Source organism: Rhinolophus sinicus, linkage group LG07, assembly GCF_036562045.2.
Source record: "Rhinolophus sinicus isolate RSC01 linkage group LG07, ASM3656204v1, whole genome shotgun sequence".
NCBI classification, from domain to species: Eukaryota; Metazoa; Chordata; class Mammalia; order Chiroptera; family Rhinolophidae; genus Rhinolophus; species Rhinolophus sinicus.
The window spans coordinates 92,286,437-92,298,626 of record NC_133757.1 but is presented as its reverse complement, the minus strand read 5'-3'; the positions used below and the strand labels follow the sequence as shown (position 1 = coordinate 92,298,626).

The 12,190-nt window shown below is 39.4% G+C and overlaps 1 protein-coding gene across 1 annotated transcript in view; it reads left to right on the top strand.

The window, feature by feature from the left end:
• The first annotated feature begins 240 nt into the window (after nt 1-240).
• Nucleotides 241-12,190, top strand: part of LOC109447280 (putative ATP-dependent RNA helicase DDX60) — an 85,403-nt gene continuing 73,453 nt past the window's right edge. Inside the window, exon 1 of the mRNA XM_019731470.2 lies at nt 241-4,034. The gene's annotated coding sequence lies outside the window, so the exon portion shown is untranslated. The remainder of the gene's footprint in view (nt 4,035-12,190) is intronic.

Genomic DNA, 12,190 nt, shown 5'->3' with positions numbered 1-12,190 from the left:
GAAATGGATTATGTACAGCACCCCTGGAAGCTGTTAGGATGAGTTTTGTGTGAGCAAGAGTACCTCCGTGTGGGACATGTGCAGAGCACTTAGCAGACAACATCCAGGCAGCTGCCCGGTTGCCCTGGTAATTGGGTGTAACCAGCTACACTTCGAAGGTCTGCTAATGATGATAAGAGGATTTCAGGGTCGCCAGCTAGCTGCCCTCTTAAGGTGACTTCAGGAAGGCACTCAGAACCGCATAAGAACTGAGGACTTGTGCAGCTCAGAGAGCCGATCTCGACTGAGAGGTGATAACGTTGTCACTCTACTCCGAGAACCCTCCACTCTGCTCTGCTTGGCTTGGACTGAACTTCTGCCATACCAACCTCCCCAACAACCCACCTTTTCTTCCTCTACTAGGACTCTGATTGACTTTGGGACTGGTTTGTTACTCTGTTTCCCCCCATTATTGTATTACTGTGTGTGCTTTACTGTTTGGTGTATTGATGATTTATGTTTGAGTAAGCAGCATTTTGAAAGGTATTTAAGATCTTTCGTACTCTGCTCTTTGCTCATGCCACGGCTACTATGGAGGCCTTAGTCAGTGCCAGGTAGGTCCTGGGGGTCTGAGAGTCTCTCGGGGGTTAGTCCCCCTGACTTGCAGGAAGAGCCTGCAGCTCGGACTGAGAGTCTAGCAGTCGCTTGTGACATAGGTTTAAAGAAGAATACTGTAGCAGAAACCAAGGGAGAAGAAGCTCTTTGGAAAAGAGAGATTGGTTTAAAATCTCTCAAATATTTTAGAGAGATGGATCATGGACTAAATGAGCATTGTTTGGATATCTCAGTCACTGGGTCACCATTGGTGATCTTTGACAGAGCAGCTTCAGAGCAGATTTAGCCTAAAGGGGACTGAGGATTAGGAGGAGGGTGAAGAAGTATAGACAATGTGTGTAGACCATTAGGGGTACTGTACCAAAAAGAAAAAGGATGAAATAGAGCAGGGGATCATTTTTGTTAGTATTTTTAAACGGAAGTGACTTGAGTCTATTAGTGGAATGAACAGTACATTTTAGTTGACCGGATGAAGTTGAAGATACAACATCCTGAAGAATACTGGACTGAAGGAACCAAATCCAGATCATAGAGAGTTAGTTATGCTGGTTTGTGAGTGACGTCTGGTGTATTCTTCTCAGACCCTAAGTAAGGATGTTATATGGAGTTATCATAAAGTTGAGAGAGAATTGAAAAAAGAGACATTCTGCAATTAGAAAGGATTTGAGGAGAATATAAAGTGCTGTAGGGTTGTAACCATCACGGTAAAACATGCCAAAGGCTTGGGCAGGGCGGGGAATAAAAAAGGATCAGCTGTGTTTGTAAATAGTTTGATGGGACACAAACTGGGTCATTTCCATCAGAATTCAGAACCAAAAAAAAAAAAAAAGAATTGTTCCCGATTATCAAATTGCGGGCAAAAATGTAGAGCAGAGTTAATCGGCTCAAGCAGTTGAACATGTGAATTAGGGGAAGGTTGAACTGTTGACTCATGGCTGTCATCCCAACAAGACAAACATTTAGGCGTCCCAAGAGGCTGAAGTACAGTGAGTAAAAGGGGAGGTTCTGAACAGCAAAAATGGAGTTTGTGGTTATCAAGACTTGGACAAAGTCCAGAGTATTCTCCTGGGAGTAGGTGTTGAAGTGGATAAGAAAAACTAGATTAGAGCTTTTGTATGTTGGTTAAATACAGTGGTGTAGGAAACTGAAAAAAGATTAGGTCAAAGTTTATTGTGTTTTCACTTATTAAAAATTGAAACCTCCGTAAATATGATATATACACTAAAAAAGTTAACATCTCAATAATTTACCAAAAAAGAAAGCAAAGCAAAATTATTTGTCCATTAGTGAAAGACTTTCAGTTATAGAATGTAAAGCATTTGTCTGAGATCATGTAATAGAGAAGATTGTAGGAAGACCTTTGGGTTACACCAGCTTTTGAATCTTGGCACCATTTATTACCTGTGCTATCCCTCTAAACCTTCTTATTTGTCTCATCTATAAAATGACAAAAATAATGGTACACACATCGTGGAATTTTTGGGAGCACTAATGTAAGACTAAATGTAAAGATATTAGTATATTGCTTAGCAGACAGAAGCCTCCTCAATTAATGCGACTTCTTATTATAACACAATCCATTATTTCTGCTGGTAGAAGTGTGTTATCAGTGTCTTATTATATTAGTTCGCAATAGTGTATTATTAGGTTGGTGCAAAAGCAATTGCAGTTTGAAAGGTTAATAATTGTAAAAACCGCAATTACTTTTGCACCAACCTAATAGTTTCCTTTCGCTGCAATTACAACAAACTCAGTGGCGTGAAACAACATACATTTATTCTCTTACCATTCTGAAGGTCGGAATTCCAAAATCAGTCTCACTGGGCTAACGTCAGGTTGTCAACAGGGCTGGTTCCTTCTAGAGGCTCTGCAAGAGAACCCGTTTCCTTGCCTTTGCCAGCTTCTAGAAACTGCCTGAGTTCTTAAATGGTAGCCCCTTCTTTCATCTTCAAAGCCAGCAGTGTAGTGCCATCACATTCTATCACTGACTCTTCTGTCATCACCTTGGCTTCTTCGACACTTTGCTCCAGCCTCCCTCTTAGAAGGACCCTTTGAGCCCACCTGGGTAATCCATCGTAATCTCATCTCAAATGCCTTAATTTGGTCTATTATGCAAAGTACCTTTTGCTATGAAAATTAACATGTTTACAGTTTCCAGGAATTAGGACATTGACTTCTTGGCTAGAGGAACGGGGGCATTATTCAGCTGACCACAGGCAAGTACATTAGACATTCATGAGGGACGGATATGAAAATAGTATAACTTTAGGATAGTCATGTGTCAGGTGGCAAGTTCATTTATTTTCTTCTCAATGTCATCATCAACAAACATATCACAAATTTGCAAATAAATAAATGAAAGCCTGATGGATGTGAAAAATGTCCACCCTCTCCAACCCCACCTTTTTCTTTAAAACCTTGTTTCTCCAATGTATGACTAGAAAATATGTCATTCACTGCTCTCTTTGTTCTGTTTTCCCTGTGGAACAGTGCCTGTACCTATGATCTTACCTTTCCCGCAGACAAAGGAGCTTGTGCTTTCCTGTTGTTGCTGAGACTACTCAACAGTTACTGTTGTCCCCACCTTCCACCTGCTAGAATTTTGATATATTTGCATATTTATAGCATTCATGAAGTTAAGCACACTGGGACATGCAAAAGAGAGGCTAGCGTTGAAACCCAAATGCAACCATCGACAGGCAGAAATTAAGTGAACATAACATCAGTTAAGGCAGAAAAAAAAGTGAGCATGTTGCATTTTCAAGTGATTTTTAATGGTGTTTCTTGGCCTCTGAAAGCACCAAAAATAGTTCACACAGAACAGTAATTAACCATTTCTCATAATAGAAACTCCAAGTTCATGTACTCTTACATATTATTTCTGTTTTTCTTTTTGAATGAAGGTGGAGCAGCAAGACCCCACATCTCACGGTGGAATTTCAGAGTCCACTGTCATATATTTTATCTATTTCTAAATTCCACCCCTATTTGATTTTGTCTTATTTAGATGCCCTAGATTTCTCTGACTCATTGACCTGTTTTATGTCCAAATTCCAAAGCCCGTATTATTTTGCCTCTGCTGTTCGTTATGCCTCGGGTTGAAGGGAAAGGGCTGAAACCCACTTTCCCTAAACCCGCCCCACCCAACCCCCATGGCAAGAAACGAAAGTTAAATGCCACTGAGATGAGAAAGGAAACCGAAACTCACTACCTAGGTGTAAAAGACCGGCTGAGGCAGATCCGCCCAGTATAACGCCCTGATCCAGTTGCCCCAGGAGCTCCCTTAAGACTCTGCTTTCCGTCCCCTCCCTGTCACTCTCTCCCCGCGGGGCGCACCTATCAGCGGGTCTTTGGACGCAGGAGGTTCGGTCCCCAGTCTCCGGTGAGGAGTGGGTGGTGTTCCAGAGCCGGACCTGGGGCTGGAGACGGTGTGTGTCAAGGTGAGGGATATCCCTAGAGATAAACCTGCAGCGAAGATGTTTGGCGGGAGTTTTAGGTCTCGGATTGGTGAGGGGGGGGGGGGGGGCGTGGTCTGGGAGCCCTCTCGTGTGCACCGGCCTGGGTTGGAGGGAACTGTGGGCACCACTGGGTTCCGAAAGCAGTGTCAGGATGGTTTCCTACTGTCCCGGGATGCAGGGCGTGGGGAGGAGAAAATAAAAGGGACACTGTGATGAGCGCCTAAGGTCTGAAATCTGGAGGAGAGGGGAGAGTGTTCAGGCATGTATAGAGTCCTCTTTAAAGGTGTGCCTGTGCCGTGCATCTGAGTTATTGAGGATGTCCTATGGGGTGTCATGTGGGGTCTCTGCTCCAGCTCCCTGCAAAAGAACACAGGTCACGGTGAGGCCCCAAAGGAACACCCACGGAGCCATAGGTAGGGAAGTCATACGACTGTGGTCTCACTGGAGGCTGGGTTCACACAACATGCGACCTGCTGTCTGCTTTTCTGCCAACGGACCCCCAACCGACCTGCTTTCTGGGGCTCTGTCCCCACAGAGCACAATCAAGGGACGTCATATCTTAGCACAGCCAATAAAAACTAAGTATTGACAGCAGTAAGCAGAGATTCCTCTTCTGTGCAGAATCTTGGGCACAACTCCAAACTTGCAGAATCAGAATCAGCATTTTAATAAGATCTCTCAGGTGATTCCTATGCACCCTTAAATTTCAGTGACTTAACACAATAAAAAAAATTATTTCTTACATAACGTAAGTGTGGGAACAGAGCCCCAGAAAGTGGTTTCCAGGCTCTCGGCCTCACATAGAAAGGTGCTGGCTCAGGTAGTAAATGGCCATCAGCTGTGATTGGATGGCCATCAGCTGTGGCTAGTTGGCCGTCAGCTGTAACCAGTGAGCCATTGGCCACTAATATAACTGCTATGGCTTTTCTAGCAGAAAATGGGGGCTAGCAAGAAGATGGCGGCTGAGCTAACGAGCGGATTGCAGAGAGGTGGATGCCGCCAGAGAGAATATAGTGATGTGACTCCCCTACTTATGGCTCCGTGGGTGTTCCTTTTTGGTCTCACCTTGTCCTGTGTTCTTATGTGGGGAGCGGCAGCGGAGACCCCGCAGGCCTCCCTGCACGACAAATGGTGCAGCGAGCAGGGTATGGTGCCGGCCAAAGCTCGCCGAAGGGCAGTGGAGCAGTTTGTGCGTATGAACACTCAGTCTGAGGAAGACCAGGAGGAGCAGCTGCCGGAGAGCTGGACCCCCGTGGAGGGGTGGGAAGACTTGGATGGTTCGCCAACAAGCATAGGCCGGAGAAAGCGAAGATTGTTGCAGCCCTGTGGGCTGGGAAGTGTTTGCAGCCCGGACCGGGACTTGTAGTCTCAGGAGGAAAGGCTTGCTGAGTCCTCCGTGGGAGATGAGGGTGAGGTCAAGGTCGTCCCTCACCCCGAGGACAGTCCTGGCAAATGATTACGGACTATGGGGAATTGCCTTCCATCCCTAATTTAATGGACCGTTTGACTGTTTGCTTGGAACTTACCACCATGTAGTGGAACTGGTGGATGTTTGCTTTTGTGTCTTGACCGGCCACCATTGAGAATATGTAAGCACCTTGACTGTCAGTCGCTGTTGTTCCAGCACAGTTCCCTGAGAGGCCCAGAGAGAGTGGCAGTGCCCTGAGAGCCCTGGCTGAGTCCAGGAAGTCTGGCTGTGCCCAGAGAGAGTGGCAGTGCCCTGAGAAACCCTAGCTGTGCCCGGGGAGACTGGTGGTACCCTAAGAAGCCCAGGAAGTCTGGCTATGCCCAGAAGCACTGGTGGTGCCCTGAGAAACCCTGGCTGTGCCTGGAGAGACTGGTGGTACCCTAAGAAGCCCAGGAAGTCTGGCTGTGCCCAGAAGGACTGGTGGTGCCCTGAGAAACCCTGGCTGTGTCCAGGATATTGCATTCACCTCCAGGCTCCTCACACAGGGCCCCTTGTGGAAGATGCTTGTCACATAGATTGTGAGGCGAGACCCTGTAGGGGTGGAGTGTGGGGACAGAGCCCCAGAAAGCGGTTTCCAGGCTCTCAGCCTCACATAGAAAGGTGCTGGCTCAGGTAGTAAATGGCCATCAACTGTGATTGGATGGCCATCAGCTATGGCTAGTTGGCCATCAGCTGTAACCAGTGAGCCATTGGCCGCTAATATAACTGCTGTGGCTACGCTAGCAAAAAATGGGGGCTAGCAAGAAGATGGCGGCTGAGCTAACGAGCGGATTGCAGAGAGGTGGATGCCGCCAGAGAGAATATAGTGATATGACTCCCCTACTTATGGCTCCATGGGTGTTCCTTTTTGGCCTCACCTTGTCCTGTGTTCTTATGTGGGGAGCGGGAGCGGGAGCGGAGACCCCGCAGGCCGCCCCGCATGACAATAAGTTAAAAGAATGTATTCATGGTCTAGTGACATATATTAGTTTTCTATTGCTGCAGGACAGATTATCACAAATTCAGTGGTTTAAATCAATAGAAATTTATTATTTTACAGTTTCTGTGGATCAGAATTCCTGACCCAGGTTAACTCTTTTACTCAGCATCTCACCAGGTTAAAATGAACGTGTCTGCTGGGGCCGCTGTCTCATCAAGGCACTGGGTGCTCATTCAGGTTGTTGGAAAAATCCAAGTCCTTGCAGCTGTGGGATTAAGGTTCCCTGTTTTCTTTCTGGCTGTTGGCGGTAGTTCCTCTCAGCCTTTAGATTCCAGCCTCTGGTCCTAGCCACGTGGCCCTCTCACAGCACAGTGGCTTATGTCTTCAAAGCCAGCAAGAGAATGTCTTCCCTGTCTGCTATGATAGTCTTACATAATTTAACCCAATTGTGGGAGAGACTATCCCATTAAATTAACAGGTGTTGCCCTCACTCAGGTGGAGGACACTATATAGGGCATCTTGACCAGGGTGGCTGGAGTCATGGAGGCATGACTTAGAATTCAGTCCACTGTTCATCAGCTTTTCTCCAGATGGTGTTTCAGGAACTTGACTCCTATCAGGTGGCTCCACCACTCCCTGGGCCTTGTGCTCTGAATGGGGCTAGCTCCCCTCCAATATATAATCTGTGATTTCTCTTTTTTTTCCCCCTTTCTTCCTCTCTGTTTCTCTCTCTTTAAGGTTATTTAAATCAGAATCCAAATAAGGTCCTGACACTACTGTGATTGGATGGTAAATCTCTTAAGTTTTTTATAATCTCTTTCATCCTCTTCTAGTTTATTTGTTAATAAGAGGGGTATGTTGTTTTGTTTTGTTTGTTTTTGGTTTTGTAGAGATTCTCAAAAGTCTTCTTGATATCATTTAACATGTTATTGTGTCTTCTACTGTGTTTCCCCGAAAATAAGACCTAGCCGGACAATCAGCTCTAATGCGTCTTTTGGAGCAAAAAATAATATAAGAAAAAAGGAAAAAAATGGAAACATGAAGGTGTAAATTATACAGGCCTACTCTAGAATCTTGGGTTAGTTGTTCACAACAGACATCATCTGCTTTATTTCCAAGTAATTTTAAAATTTCAAATCCGCTGTTGATTGAGCAATCCAGTCAGGTATAAGAGATTTCTTTAAGCATGAATGGGAAGCATGAATCGAAGAGTCGATATTTCTAAATTCAGTCACATATGGATCAGTTAAGAGTACCTGGAATTTTAGAGGGATCAGGTAGGAAGGAAAAGATAAATGTTTTAATTCTGTTTACAAAGGTATACTTTACCGAATTGCTATAGGTCATAGGTAGCTTAGGGGAAATTTTTTTCTTATATCTGAAAAACAAAGATCAAAACCCAGTAATATTATATATAAAAAAAATCATAAAAATTATAATCCTTATTAGTTTACTTAGTTCTATATTATTAATTCTCATTGATCTCGATGCTTTTGTTATCAGTTTTATGAATCCAGGTTTTTCTTGGAGTTCTGTAAATCTTTATTCAATTCAGTGTTATGTTTTTAAAGTTATTAGTAACCTGCATTTTAGAGTACTTGTCAGTTTTTTTTTAATGAATCTTTGAAGATGAAACACATCTTTGTAGGAATATTTTTCCCAAAGTACCAGAGTAAAATAAGAATTATCTGTAAATGATAAAAGACTTAAAAAATGGCTATGGTTAAAGATCTAGTGAGAGTTCACATACAAACATATATAAATGATGTAATTGACTTAGTTATCCATTCCATTCTTGTTAATTTGACCATATATATATAATTATATATATATATATATATAAAATTATATATATATATAATTTTTTTAATTTAAATTTTTTTTAAGATCCTTTCTCCATGTACCTTCTGCAACTTCCAAAACCTTCTACAACAGACATAAACCTTCTGCAACTTATACCTTTCAGTTTTTATCCTATCATTTCCTTTCTTATTTTGAAACAATCTTTTTACTTTTGGACAAAATTACTTTCCTTTTTCTTTTAACCAAAAACAAAAGAAAACAAAAAAAAAGCTTATGTACCTTATATCCTTCTTTATCCAAAAAACGTATTCTTTTCTCCTTTTCCTCAACAAAAGTGCATCTCCATGATTCATACCTTTTTCTACTGATAACACCTCCTACTTTTAATATAGTTATTTTGCTTTATCCTTATTATTTTTTAGTAGTTTTGTAAAAAAAAAAAAAAAAAAGATCTTTTACAAATCATTTATGGTAAGGGAACTTATATAGTAATTTGTATTTTAAAAAGGCCCCTTTTTTTTTCCCTTCAGTTTTTTTGAACAATGATTTGGTTAGTTCCTGGGTGTTTACACTTCAAAGACATGATAAGACTTACAACTTTCAGATACAGGGAAAGACTAAATTTTTTTAGCATTATTTATTTGGCAATACTTTCTGTGTAATTTAACATACCAAATAAGCCTAATTAGTTTAATTTGCCACTTGTATAAAGAGAGAGAAATTTTTCTTTGATATGTTAAAGGAGCCTTCTGGAATACCCCAAAGTTATTTCTAGGTCAGTAGGATTTAATTTAGAATCTAATCTTGGGATGTTTCAAATGTTTCAAAACATTTGGTCAAATACAATCATAGGTCATTGTGGAACAATCCTTAATGAAATGATAATTATCCTTTTAATCGAGGTGACAAAAAATTTCAAAGACTAATACAGATTACATAGTTGTAAGCAAGATTTAACTCTTTCAATGTTAAGAAGATTGGTTTACTTAAGCAATTAAAGAGCTGATGGTATAAAGTACAGAAAATCATTTATATAAACATTAAATCTTTGTTTACTTTGGAATTGTTTTTAAGAACATACCAATAGTACAGGAAGATTTTGTTCTTTCAGCAGAGAAATAACATTTCAGTTTTAGCTTTACATAAGCACACCATTGATAGTAAAGCCTAATTAAAAAAAATTTATGATAACAATTTAACTTTAGCCGGCATAATTATGAAAGTTAAAACTTTGAAATAGACAGGTAAGACATTTTTATCAACAGATCCAAATATCTTTAGTTTTCTGTCTTAAAAAGACAAAAGTAGGTAAACTTAGATTCATTTAGCGATGAATGGTTCAGTACTTAATCTTATTTGAAAACGATCTAGATATTCAGTCACTTTTATCTTTTAATTTAACTATCTTTTAATTTAACTCTAAGGTTTCAAGTTACCAAAAGATTTGGGGAAACTATTTTAAGTACACATACCATAAAACAATTATTGCTGAAAAGTTTTATCACAAAACCTTTTATTCTACTTACATCTATTTAATTTATTAATTCTTAATGATCGTATTTAGATACTAATGAAAATTTTATGAGACATTAGATAAAGTCAATTATTATCCTGTTATTTCCTATTGACAAACCCTGTAACAGAGATATATCAACTTATTTTTTTATAAACCTAGATCAAATTTAATACTATATGAAATGTTAATAACTTTAAAGACATGTCTGTTTTATGGTTTGATTTATATATACTGTGAAATGATTACCACAGTAGATTTAGTTAGCATCCACTTTCTCATACAGGTACACTTATTTTTGTTTACAGCTTCCTTTAATTCCGATTCATCCGTAGTTTCTCTGTTTCTTGATTATTTCATTCTTGGTTTCTTTTTTCAATTTTCTATACTATCTCTTTAAATAAACTTGTCATTTAAAATAGATAGTTGGTGAAATTCCTGACTTCTTAAAAGTCTAGGAATATTGTCATTTTGTTCTCTCAATGGATTGAAAGACTGTCGGATACAGAATTTTGGATACAGAAATTTTGAATTTAAGTTCAAATTTGTTTTTCCCTTAGAACTTTGGAAACATTGTCTTGTCTCAAAACATCCAGCAATACTGCTCATCTTAATGAGTTCTGAGTGCCAGGTACTATTTTAATCAATTTGTATCCATCAGCTCATGCATTTAAATAACCTGAAAACACAACCAGAGGAGAATAAAGTTATTATCCATCCCAATCCTACTTTTATTGGTGAGTAAACTGAGACATAAAGAAAATAAATAACTTGCCTAAGTTTATAAAAACACGGTATGTTTCAGAACTAGGATTAAAACTGAGGCCGTCTGCTCACGCCTTTTACCACTTCACAGATGGTCTCTCTGACTTAAATTCTTTCTAGCACAGCTTCGTCTTTCTTAGTTTTGGAGCTCTGCAATTTTAAAGAGCTGTGTCTAAGTCTCGGTTTCTCTGTTATCACTTCAGCTCAGTACTTGTAAAAAATTTTTCAGTCCAGAAAGGTATATATTTCTTTAACTCTGGTCTAATATTACTTAAAATATTATGTCTGATTATTTTTATCCCTATCCCATTTTGGAATCTTAGTTCTCTCCGATTGCAATTACTGTGGGATGCATTTAGAACTTTTTGATCTATTCTCTATAGTTCTCAGTATTTTTTCATTTCCATCTCTTTGGTTTTTTCTTCTATCTGCTAAGAAATATCATAGATTTTAACCCCTAAATCACTAACTTGAGATTTCATCATGTCCATTTTACTGTTCTGCACATGAAGTTTTTTCTGAAACTATATTTTCAACTTTTATGAGCACTTACTTTTTTTGTGACAACAGCCTATTATTTTTTTATTAGAGTATATCATTGTGATTATTGAGAACTCTAATTAGAGCTTTTTAAAGGACTCTTCTGTTCTTGAATCATGTTTATTCATCTAGCTTCTCATTTTTTTCTTTCCCCCTTAAATGTTTAGTGATTCTAATTATATATAATGTATTAATTAATATACGTATAATATATACATGTATAATATACATATTTTATATATATGTATATATATATTTATATGTATTGAGTGGTTATTATGGTAGGTAGCTGGTTTTATTTTCCTTAGCATGCCTCTTAAATGCCTCATTCCTTAAATGAGAGAGAACTGGGCATAAGGATTATAAATGCTGTGTGAATATTAAGGCAGGTATGATTTTGGGGTAAAGTTTCATAGGGAAAGTTTCCTGTAGGATTTGAAGAGGAGAGTAGGCAGGAGGCTATGGAATGAATGCCTTAATTGCCAAATCAAGGAGGTTTTATTCTGCCACCAGGGCTATTATTGAAACGTTGTACAGAGTCCAACAGGCACACATATTTCATTGGTAATTATTGTTATTTAATTTTAAAAACTATTATTCTCTCAATTTATGTGCCTTATATTTTGAAATGAAGTTGTCAGGTCTTACTAATTTGTTTGGAGCTAACTACTTAATAAGTGAACTATTAGGTATTTATTTTTTCCTAGGGATATCATAAAGAGTTCCTGAGACATAAGGGCACTATGAACTTCTGGGGACCTATGAATTAACTTCTGGAATCTGACACTATCTTTTCTGAAGTGTTCCCTTCTATAACACATTTGGGGTTAATTTTCTCTTGTCTACTTGGTTCTCACGGACTCATTTTTTCCACTTGAGCATGGTACCATTTGGAGAACTGAAGAAACATAGTATGGCTAATGTGTAATTAGTGAGGTTAAGGATTGCATGAAACAGATGGCAGAGAGGTTTCAGGAAAATGTCTAAACTTCTTTCCTGGGCAAAAGATCCTTATAATGGGTCCTTATCTAATTTTCCTTTCTCATCTACAATCAAGTCACCCTGTGTTATGCTATGTAGAATAATCCATGGAATCTCAAACTTGTCATGAAGTTTCACATTTCTGTGCA